The sequence below is a fragment of the Rhinolophus ferrumequinum genome, chromosome 16, assembly GCF_004115265.2.
Source record: "Rhinolophus ferrumequinum isolate MPI-CBG mRhiFer1 chromosome 16, mRhiFer1_v1.p, whole genome shotgun sequence".
Taxonomy (NCBI): domain Eukaryota; kingdom Metazoa; phylum Chordata; class Mammalia; order Chiroptera; family Rhinolophidae; genus Rhinolophus; species Rhinolophus ferrumequinum.
Genome location: NC_046299.1, coordinates 4,351,545 through 4,361,860, shown reverse-complemented (window position 1 = coordinate 4,361,860; position 10,316 = coordinate 4,351,545). Strand labels below are relative to the sequence as shown.

Sequence of the window (10,316 nt, the reverse complement as noted above, 5' to 3'; positions counted from 1 at the left end):
CTTTGATAAGGACACTTGTTGATCCCCTAACCTTAACAAACGCTTAACGGGTCCCCTTGGCATTTGGGTTAGGACCCCCCTGGCCCAGTGTCATTTTTCTGTCATGGTCCTGGCAGCCTAGCTCCTTTCTGCGTACCCCCCATACCCCTATTACGTGAACCTGGGTGCTGCATCATGCCAAGCTTCCTGAGAATTCCACTCTGTGCTCTTTTAGGTCTGGTCTGGATGCCAGACTAAATGGCAGACGATTTCAGTCAAGTCTTAGTGATGATGATAATACATGAGCTAATAACAGTTTATATCCAGTAGTCCCGTAAACCATTGATAAACACAAACTCCGATTCATTTAGGGAACCATTGATCGAAGGCAAATTTTGACATTTTGGAAAGACGAAACAGCTAAGTGGTATTATCTGGAGTTCTCAAAACAAGTTTAAGACCCATCTAACGGACCATTTTATGTTTTAAACCCACTGTTCCATTTTTCTTACTGTCCACGACTATAATATTATGGAAAAAATTAAAAATATCGTCATAGAATTTTATGGCCAGTTGCCCCCAGCTCCCAAAGCAAGAGTTACTTTCCCCCTCCTTTCAAAGGGCTGCAGTTTAGAGACGGTAGAAGAAAACCTCATGAATTTCTCGTCTTACTAGTCTAGAGGATGTGATAAGGGAGGACAGTTCCTCTGAAGGATGGTTGTGGGAGCGCAAATCTCAGGACACGCTGCATCCGTGCACACAAGCCCTCAGGTCTGTTACGTGGGGCAGCAGGAAGCCACTATCCTGTCCTGTCGTGGCCACTGGACGTTGGGGGAAGAGCCAGGGCTCAGAGACGCCCCTCGTCCCCGTGACAGCTCAGTGTCCTTCACGTCGAGGGGTGTCGTAGTGCCCTGAGTATCTCACTGATTTGGTAAGGATCCCCCACCTCCCTGAGAAGTCAGTGAAAAGGTTTTTATAAACTATGAGATGCAATTCAATATTATTTTACCTTTATTATCTGTTGACCACCAATTTTGTCATGGGAACAAGAGCTAACAATGATAGAGGTACCTATAAAAGAATTCTTCAGCTTGGAAAAGTAACAGGGAAAACAAGAGCCTTGCCAGTGAGTCCGTGAGATAGTGTATCCAATATGGTCTGTGAGGAACGGAAGAGTTTTATCAAAGTGCTGGCTGAATACTGAAAGCATGCCCTGCAGATCATAACCATTTCAACAGTCCCAGACAGGCCGTGAGTTATTAGATTGGAGGGTGGGTGCCAGCCTTTCCGAGGCTAACGCTGCAGTTCTGGGTACCTGTAATTATTGAATTCCCATTAAGCAACTACATTGGGAATCCTGTCATTAACCAATTTATCACACCACGGAGCCATGTAATCACAGGGTAATCTAATCTGAGCCCTTGTTAACAGGGACTCGACTTTCCTGTTGAGTCGATTCCTGTTTGCATTCCTCCGTTGCTGAGAGTCTGTAGCCAGGAGGGGTGTCCTCGTGGAGGAGTGGGTAGCAGTGAAGGCTGGGTGGGAGATGCACACAGGGGGCCAGCGAGGCGACCTTGAGTTTTCTGGGACTCGCGAGTGGCTGTGCCCCTGCTTTAGGGTGAGGCGTGTGTACCAGGCGGCAGACGGCACCCTGATGTGGCCTGGCTGTTGGGCGGGAAGAATGTGCATTGCTCTGTGTACTGCTTTCTGCTGGGGGATGTTTCTCACTGGGGAAGGAGCACACCAGTCACCGGCTTGACTCAGAAGACGAAGACTCGCTGAGAGGGTAGTGTCCGAAGGTTAATAGTCTGGCCAACTCTGGCTGACACAAAGCAAAGGTCCCTTTAGTCTTCACAGTGAAATGGCCAGAAGGAAGCATTACCTGCTGTCCTGGTCAGAGTAGGGGACTTGCACAAAAGCCACCGTGCCCAGGTACACGTGACCTCCTCAGTGTCCAGCCACCTTCTAAAATAGACCCCATCATCCCTCCCTTCCCTTTTTCCTTCCTTCCTTCCTTCCTTCCTTCCTTCCTTCCTTCCTTCCTTCCTCCCTCCCTTCCTTCCTTCCCCACACGCACCACGAGTAAATTTGTTTCCATATCATTTTGCCACCAACCCTCAAATGCAGGTGCTGCGACCAGGGAGAATGTTGTCCTTTCTGTGTTCCTAGCGTCCACAGCCCTTGCCTGTGTAATATTTACTGAATTAACAATGAGCACAAAGCCTTAAAAGACGGATTCCCTCTCGGCCTTTGTCCCAGTGGCCCGACTGCTCCGTCTGTCAGTGCTGTCGTCCTTTGTCCCCCTCTCCTCCCACACTGAGCCCCCCTCCTGGCTACAGACAAATCGGCTTTTCCCTGAGGAGGCAGCGTTAATGGACCCTAGGTGGAATCTGTGGCCCAGCTCCCTTCTTTCAGGACTTAATCAACTGAGGTTCTGAGAAGTTTACTGCAAAACACATACTAGGATCTCTTTGGAGCTTGGCTCTGCACTTCCACTCCCTGCTTCCCCTTTTTGGAAGAGTTTTGAGGAAGATCTTGGAAAGGCTGGGTCGGGTGAGCAGGGGTGCCATGGAGGCCAGCTGCTCCTGTGCTCTGATCCGGGAAGCTGGGAGTGTCATTTTATTCCTCTGGAGGAAGGCTGAGCTGGAGACCTGGGTATTGTTTTCTGCATAAAGTTGATTCTAAGCTCTGTCACAGGTAACACACTTCCACCGTGCAGTGTTTACCTGCTTCCTCACCGTGGTTCTAGCACAGACTTAGTCCCCCGTCGGACAGGCAGGGTGTGTGTGTACTCCAAGTCTGGGCCCCAGCTGGGGCTTGACAGAGCTCCCTGCCACCCCCTGGGTCTTGAGCCCAGCAGCGTACACTCAGGAGGCAGGAGGCTGCTGGTGATGCCACCAGTCTCCTGCAGGCGCGATCTGGTGTTTGTAATGCACGGTCCAAGGACACACATATCACGCTGCATGCTGTTCCTCAGGGGGATACGCACGCTGGAAAAAGTCCTGACACCTTGAATCTCAAAGCGCGAGTGTGCAGGGCTGAGCCAGGCCCGCGTTCCCTGTGCTAGGTGTTCTCTCCTTTAATGCCTAAGTGAAAACACAGGCTGCGGACTGTGCTGCGCGAGATGGCCAATCCCAGGACGGCTGGGCTGTGGAGCAGGCACAAATCCAGGGGAGTGCTTCCGATGTGCTCTTCCCTCTCCTTGCTCTGCATCCGCCTTTTCCCGCCAGTCAACTGAGCCACCCAGCCCAACACGGCGTATTGAGACCTCCACATGGCCTGGAGCTGGGCCATCAAGTGTCCCTTGCAGTGCCATTCTGTAGCACTCTACGTGACTCGTTGTGACAAGTGGCTAAAGCGAAGGGGGCCTAGATGGGATTTCTTTGCTAGGCTTTTTCTTGTAAAAAAAAAATAAAAAATAAAAAGGAAGTTTTAAGTATGAGGACTTCCTGACGAAAGGATTATTCTGTGCATTTCCAAAGAAGTGAAAACCTGCCCTAAATCTCAGGCCACTGTGTCAGCTGGCAGCCAGGCTGTATTCCTGGAGCCTCTGCGAGGCTTCGTAGTAACACGTCTCCCCACCGTTTCATGTGCTGCTGCCGAGCGCGGAGTGTCGTTCTCTCTTCTGCAGTCCACCCTCTGGTTGTCTAATGCTCCTAGAAATACTGCGGCCCTGCCACCATTTCTTCAGCAAGCTGCCGTCAGCTCCTCAAGTTAATTTGAGGGAAACGTATTTAAAACATTTTTCTCCAGTCCCGTGTGTGTAGCAGTTAAGAGTTAAAAACAGGTAAATTGGCTCTCAAGCACGTGGTCGTGGAAGAACAACTGAGATCTCTGATTTCTTTGGCCGCGACCGAGTCGGCGGGGCTCAGTGGCCTGCAGAGCAGGGGGGCCTCTGGTTTTAATTCTCCTTGAATTATATCTGAGTCCCCTGGCGCCCACTTTGGCTCTGACTGACTCACGCTCTGCCACTATGCATAAATCATCTCACCTGCAGGTGCCTGAGCTTCCTGGGCTAGGAAATGACGGTGGAGAGGCGCTCCCACCCCACGGCGGGTTCCACAGAGCAGCCCGGCGTGTGGGGAAACATGGCCAGGCCCAGGACAGCTGGCTTGTTGGGGTGTGTGATGGCTATTGCCATGTGGATCTGGATGGGACAAGTAATGTTCCCAAAGCACTGGGCTTTATGGCGAGGGCAGCAGCAGGAATAGACGGGGGCAGGCTTCGTGCTAGCACCATGGACAGCACCAGCGCTTTTCGGAGGACCTGAAGGGTGGGCTCCAGTTCTAGGCCTGTCTGTCCCTTGGAAGCTAGGGGATTTAGGCAAGCGTCTCCACCTCTGGGCCTAGGTTGACCGATGTGACCACGGCCACACATGTAGGCTGTGAAAGAACCAAGACTCAAAATAGCCATCATTCTCTCATGAACACATCCATGTCTGACTGTCTGAAGGACAGCCTACGTCCAACATGTCCAAAGTCAGACCTTTCCCCCAAACACGGCCTGTGGCTACCATTCCTCCTGCAAGCTGGCCACGCCTTGCACCTTGGAGTCTGGCTAACCTGTCCTTCCTGCCTGCCCCCACCAGCTGGCTCCATGCGTTCGCCCTCAGCCATCTCCAGGCTCCTCCCTTTTTGGCCCTTTCACTTCCCTAAGCCATACCTTCCGCAGTTCTGGTTTAGCCATTCAGACAGTCGAGTCTCATTCCCCTCTCTGCATTTCGCTCCCCTCCCTAACCTACTTGTAGTTACCAGAGTCGCCTTCAGAAATCCCGAAACTCCTTGACAAACTTCTGTTCACGCGTCAAACCTAGGTCTCATGTCAGCTCTTTTTTCTGTGAATATTCTAAAATAACCACATCTGCACACACCTCCATGCTGTCGAAAGTCCTGCAGAACAAGTTGCTCCTCGGGCAGGTTTCTCTCCACCGTTTTACTACAGCATGTCCGTCTCATGTTGGGTTGCAGCTGTTTTTCCTCAGGTCTGTGAACTCACCGAGGGATGGGCAATGTTTAATTCATCTTACGTTTGTAGTGCATTTAGTACGATGTCAGGCTCAGAACGTGCTTTCTTTGTTTATTGAATTTAAAATAAACAGATGAGCTGAACCCAAATCCTTCTAGTCTCAGCAGAATGTTGTTACTCTGTTTTCTGTTTGACATATATAATGTATTCATCAAAACAAGTCTACGTATACAAATATGCCTCTATTTTACATACCATATCTACTCTATATGGATATGTTACATATCATGTGATATATATGATATATATATATATATATATCATATATATACACACACACATCCATATCTATATGTGGATACGTAGATCCCATTCCAATAGTTTCCTATATTAACAGTTCGTAAGAACTAGCGTTTAACACTTTGAACAGTGAAATAATTCATCCTAACTTTAAATACTTCCCTCACCATTATTTCACATAGTAGGTAGATAATCAAAGTTTAGAGAACTACTATCAGATTTAAAATACCAGAAATAGATGGCTATTCAAGATGAATACCCAAACGATGAGACCTGTCCCCGTTCCCTGGTATGCTATGGGAAGGCAATGATCATCACACTTATAAAACAAAACCAAAAAGTCACGAGTCTGGTATCGTACCTATGAAGTGTACTATGAAGTATCCACAGTTAAAGTTAGACAATGACCTTTCGACTCCATCTGGCTGTTTCCCGACCATATTGCAGAGGAGTCATACTCCTTTTGTGCTGGACTAAAGCTCCAAAGGAGCTTTAGTCTTATCTGTGACTTTCTCTGCAAAGAAATACTCATCTGGCTCCCAGGTCACATCTAAGTACCCGGGTGTGAGGGCCGGTCCTATGCATGGGGATCAGGAACCACGTAAATTGTGAGGTTGAATCAGAAAGACTCGAGCCCTGTTTATAACCTCTGCTCAGTAATTTCTTGAGTAGGAAAGGGACCAGGTCACTAACAAGAGTGTTCTATGTGTATTAAGCATATTTTATGCCACATTCTTCGCAAGCCACACAGATCATACGTTATAATTAGAAGGGGTCCCTAATCAGTAAATGTAGCCTAGGAATATGCTGCTGTCCTTGCCCTCATTGGAGAGCACACGGCTTCTAATGTTTGGCCAGGAAGTGTGTTGCGAGTGAAGTTAAAAGGAGAAAACACACGAGTGTCCCAAATTGGCTGTAGTCGCATCCCACAGGTGCCAGGGATTGAGTCACCAGGTCAGGCGACTAGCGTGGGCTTGGCCTGGATTTGGGCCGGCACCTCGTCTGCCCTTATTTTGAAGGTGGACACTCTTGTGCCCAGAGAGGCAGATGACTTCCTGGGGTTCCAGTGCTGGAGCTAACGTGCAAAGCAGCCCACACCCCTTCTGAGCTCTGGCTCAGAACTGTGAGTTCTAGATGCCCTAAAGAGCTCCCCTGTATATTCTGACGGCAGTGGAGTGAACCACTCCCATTGATACAAAGCAGTGGTGTCTCATCCCACAGACCAGACAGCCATTAGCTTCTTGGGTGTGTCCTCGGGTGTCAGCAGTGACCAGTCTAAACCCGGCCTCCCACTGTACCTGCAGGGATGTCATTTCTCTGAGAAGAGTTCCTTCAAGATGACTGATGGGGGCGAAGAGTCAGCTGAGTGGCCTTAGCAAACACTATCTTCTCTTGTCACTCTGGTCCCCGGGGGATTTCACAGGATCTAAGTCAGGGCATTGTGGGAAGGACTGGATCCTGTATCTAGCTCGTAGAAAGGTCTCCATATTCATCTGAAAAATGAACTACATTGATTTCCTCATGCAGTTGACAGCGTAACCCCCCCTGCTGCTTTGGACCTTGGTGAATGCCACCTTAACTTTTACCTGTGGGCATAACCAAAGGTGAGGTTCGTAAAAGGAAAAAGGGTATCAGTATAATTGGCCCTTCTCTGATGAAAGCTTTACAAAGACTAGGTTGACCTGAGTTTTTACTGGTCAGTTTTACAGCTGTAATCAGTTTAATAACATTTAACAGGTATCAGGGTTACATACTAAAACCAAGGTGTTACCAAAGATTAGTAAAGTTGACTAAAACCTAAATCCTTGCATGGGCAGAAAAAGAAATAATATATTTTTAGAATTCTAATACAATAGAAAAAAACTTGAATTATTGGCTTTGGGAATTTTCAAGGAGAATTTTGAGGTCCATTCAATTATTCTTTTTTTTCTGTTAATTTACTCTATTAAAAAAGAAAAAAATATATTTCCTTACACGAGAATAACCTCGCCTAAGGTATTATCCAGGAAACACTTCCTGTCATCTTCCTCCCACCCCAGCACTTACTGTAAATACTTAAAAACAGGGCGCTAAATATTAGACAATAGGCTAATTTCCTCCACAGCAGCTCATGGTGTTAAGGAACTTAATATGCACCAGTGGCGGTAATTGAAGCAGGACTGGAAAGGGCAGTTCCACTAAGAGATAATCACTAGATGACAAACGCTGCAGCGAGTCCCCTCCACGTGGGCTCGGGCAGGCTGGAATTGGCACCATCTCTGCATACAAATCTAGTGACCACTCGTAACAGTAGGGCTTCGTCACGTGCGTGGGAGGCTCCCTGTTCTGGCGGCTGTGGGAAGTGTGCGCCACCAGCACCACCGGATTCAGTGAGATTTCCACACACTTTGCCTGGCATCTTCCAACCTTCTATTTTGTGCTCTTGTTGATTATGCGATGAATTACCAAGGATGATTTGAGAAAATGCAAGCCATTAATTCTGCGACTTCCTCGTTCAATCTCATAATCTTAGGGCATCTTATTCATCTGTCTTGAAATCCTCTCATCATTTTGGAAAGGACCTTGCAGTACTGAGGAACGTCCTACTTGGTAAGCAAAGATTGTAATGCACTGGAAACTTCCCAGCTGCTGTGAGATGCTGCACTGGTGCAGCAAGGTACCCCCTTCCATCGTTGGGGATGCTTGGCTGATTGTCCCCCAAGTTCCTGCCCGTTGTCCCTCACTCTCTAGACCTGGTGCAGCAAGGTACCCCCTTCCATCCTTGGGGATGTTTGGCTGATTGTCCCCCAAGTTCCTGCCAGTTGTCCCTCACTCTCTAGACCTGGAGGGGGTCCCTATAGAACACATCTAAACTGTCCCCAACATATGGCCCTCACCATGTTCCTGTCTCCTCCCAGGAAGCTGTCCCCCAGGTCCAGCCTCCCAGCCCCCTTCAGCTCCTCCTCTTCCATCTTTGTCATTGAGCTTGTGGCCCACACCTTCAGTACCGGAGGTTCCCTTCTGTCAGAGCTCTGCTGAAAGGGTCTTTTGGTAGGGGGTGTGTGGGGGGTTTTCTTCAGCCAGATTACAAATTCCTCCCCGTGTTTGATGCCAAGCCTGTGGACTGCTAGGAATCCCATGACAAATGCTTGCTGAAGAAATGCAAATAAGCGTCAAATGGAAAGGGGTCGGGTATTTTATCAGAATGGTTGTTTGGAATCCTGCCTATGCTTGACCATCGATGGATCATGTCAAATGATGAAAGTATGGCACAGACAACAGGGCATTCCAGAAGCACGTCCTCTCTCTCTCTCTCTCTCTCTCTCTCTCTCTCTCTCTCTCTCTCTCTCATATTTGAAATAAAGTGATCGGCAGACCACAGCATTGCCATCCATTCAGGTTCCGAGTCTACTCACTGACCAACTACATAATTATTAGTGTCACTCGAGGGCAGCTGTGTGGTGGCTTTTATGATACAGAAATGACGCAGGCCTGGGCAGGGTTCTCCAGGAGGGTACACTTGCTTCGGGTCTTGTAACTAGTGGTAGGAGTTCTAACACTTTACAGGGAAATGTCAAATTCTGGTAAAGAGTCTATGTAATTTTTCTGAATCAGCATTATTATTATCTATTAAATCATGCTTTCATTCCCTTTTGAATTGAAGCTACCACATGCCAGTCTCATAAAAATTTACAAATTTGAATTCAAGCCATTTTGTGTGGGATTATTTTACAAATTAACCACGTTAGTGAAGGAGGAAAATGAAGGCTTTGCCAGTGGTACGCCTCATTGTTCCTTTCTGAAAGAAAATCTGAACAAAAGGTGACTCATCAGTAGCGTGATCTGACGAGAGAGTTACCAAGATAGTCTGGGTACAAAAGATTTCAAGGGTTTATGAGCAAAGATTATATTAGCAATTTATCCTTAAAACATTTTCTGAAATAATCGTAGCATATTTTGACAGGAAATACGGATGATAATCCAGAAAAGTTTTGCTACGGAAAACTAGCTTGTCTCTCTTGTACTCTTTCTTCCTGCTGCGATGGTCTTGAATGAGAATGTCACCAGCGGTCTGGATCCCAGGCGAAGGGATCCAAACATGGAATTATGTCAACCACCTCAAAATTCCCAGCTCCAGAAAATATCACTTGTGACGCTCGGGGTTTTGGTGACGAGTGACAGGGCAGTCCATTCCCTGCCCGAGAATGGTCGTTTGGCTCTGCGTACGTCCATTTGCCAGCACAGGAAAGGACGCTGTCCTGTTGAGAAGCGCCTTCCACTGTCCACACCTTTACTTCCATGTTTACTTTCTGACGATGCTCTCACACCCATCCCTTTCATCATTGTAAATCACCGGCCCATGATTTACAATGATTTACCAAATTTCAATTTACCTGAATTTGAAATTTCCCTGTAAAGTGTTTCAGAGTGGGGAGGGACCTCCCTGCTCCCTGTGTGCTACCCTGCACACCTGAGGGTGTTAATGGACGCCCTACCCAGCAGGGGTGGAGGCTCAGCCATAACCTCAGAGCCCCCAGTGTCTGAGCAGCAGGCGCTGGCTGGCAGGTGTTTTGCCTGTGGTACTGGCCGCAGCCCTTCCCCCTGAAACTGCTTCAAGACCTTTTGTCCTTTTGATGGTTTTTCCCTCCTCCCCCAAGCCCTGCATATTTCCAAGAGGGACTATTTTTTTTTTTTTTCACAGAGAAACAGGTACCGCCCCCCATGCAGAGGTACACATTTATTACAGGACTGTGTTGATAAGACCTCGGGCAGCTGGGTCTTGAACATGACACCCTTTGCATCTCCCTACACCAAGTGTTACTGGAAACGTGGTGGATTTTTATGCCACTCGGAGAGGGTAATTGGGTTTTGAGTGCAAAGCAGTGTATAAATGCAAGACAGGCGGAGTCAAATGCGTTGACCTCCAGGGTTCTCTGGGCAACAGCCAACAAACAGGTGTGACAAATTGCGACATGTGGACATGACAGCTCTGACCCTCTTGTGTTCCCCGTCTCTGGGACAACCATAGTCCTTTGGCAGTTTAAAATTTCTTTATTTTGAAACTAAACCGAATCAATGCTGAGGTGCCACAG

General features: G+C 48.0%; 2 protein-coding genes across 4 annotated transcripts in view; one reads left to right on the top strand and one right to left on the bottom strand.

Annotated features, from left to right (window-relative positions):
• Positions 1-10,316, top strand: part of DOCK1 (dedicator of cytokinesis 1) — a 455,780-nt gene that overhangs the window by 181,619 nt on the left and 263,845 nt on the right. The window lies entirely within an intron of this gene.
• INSYN2A (inhibitory synaptic factor 2A) overlaps positions 1-10,316 on the bottom strand; it is a 57,725-nt gene that overhangs the window by 4,328 nt on the left and 43,081 nt on the right. The gene's annotated exons all lie outside the window — the stretch shown is intronic.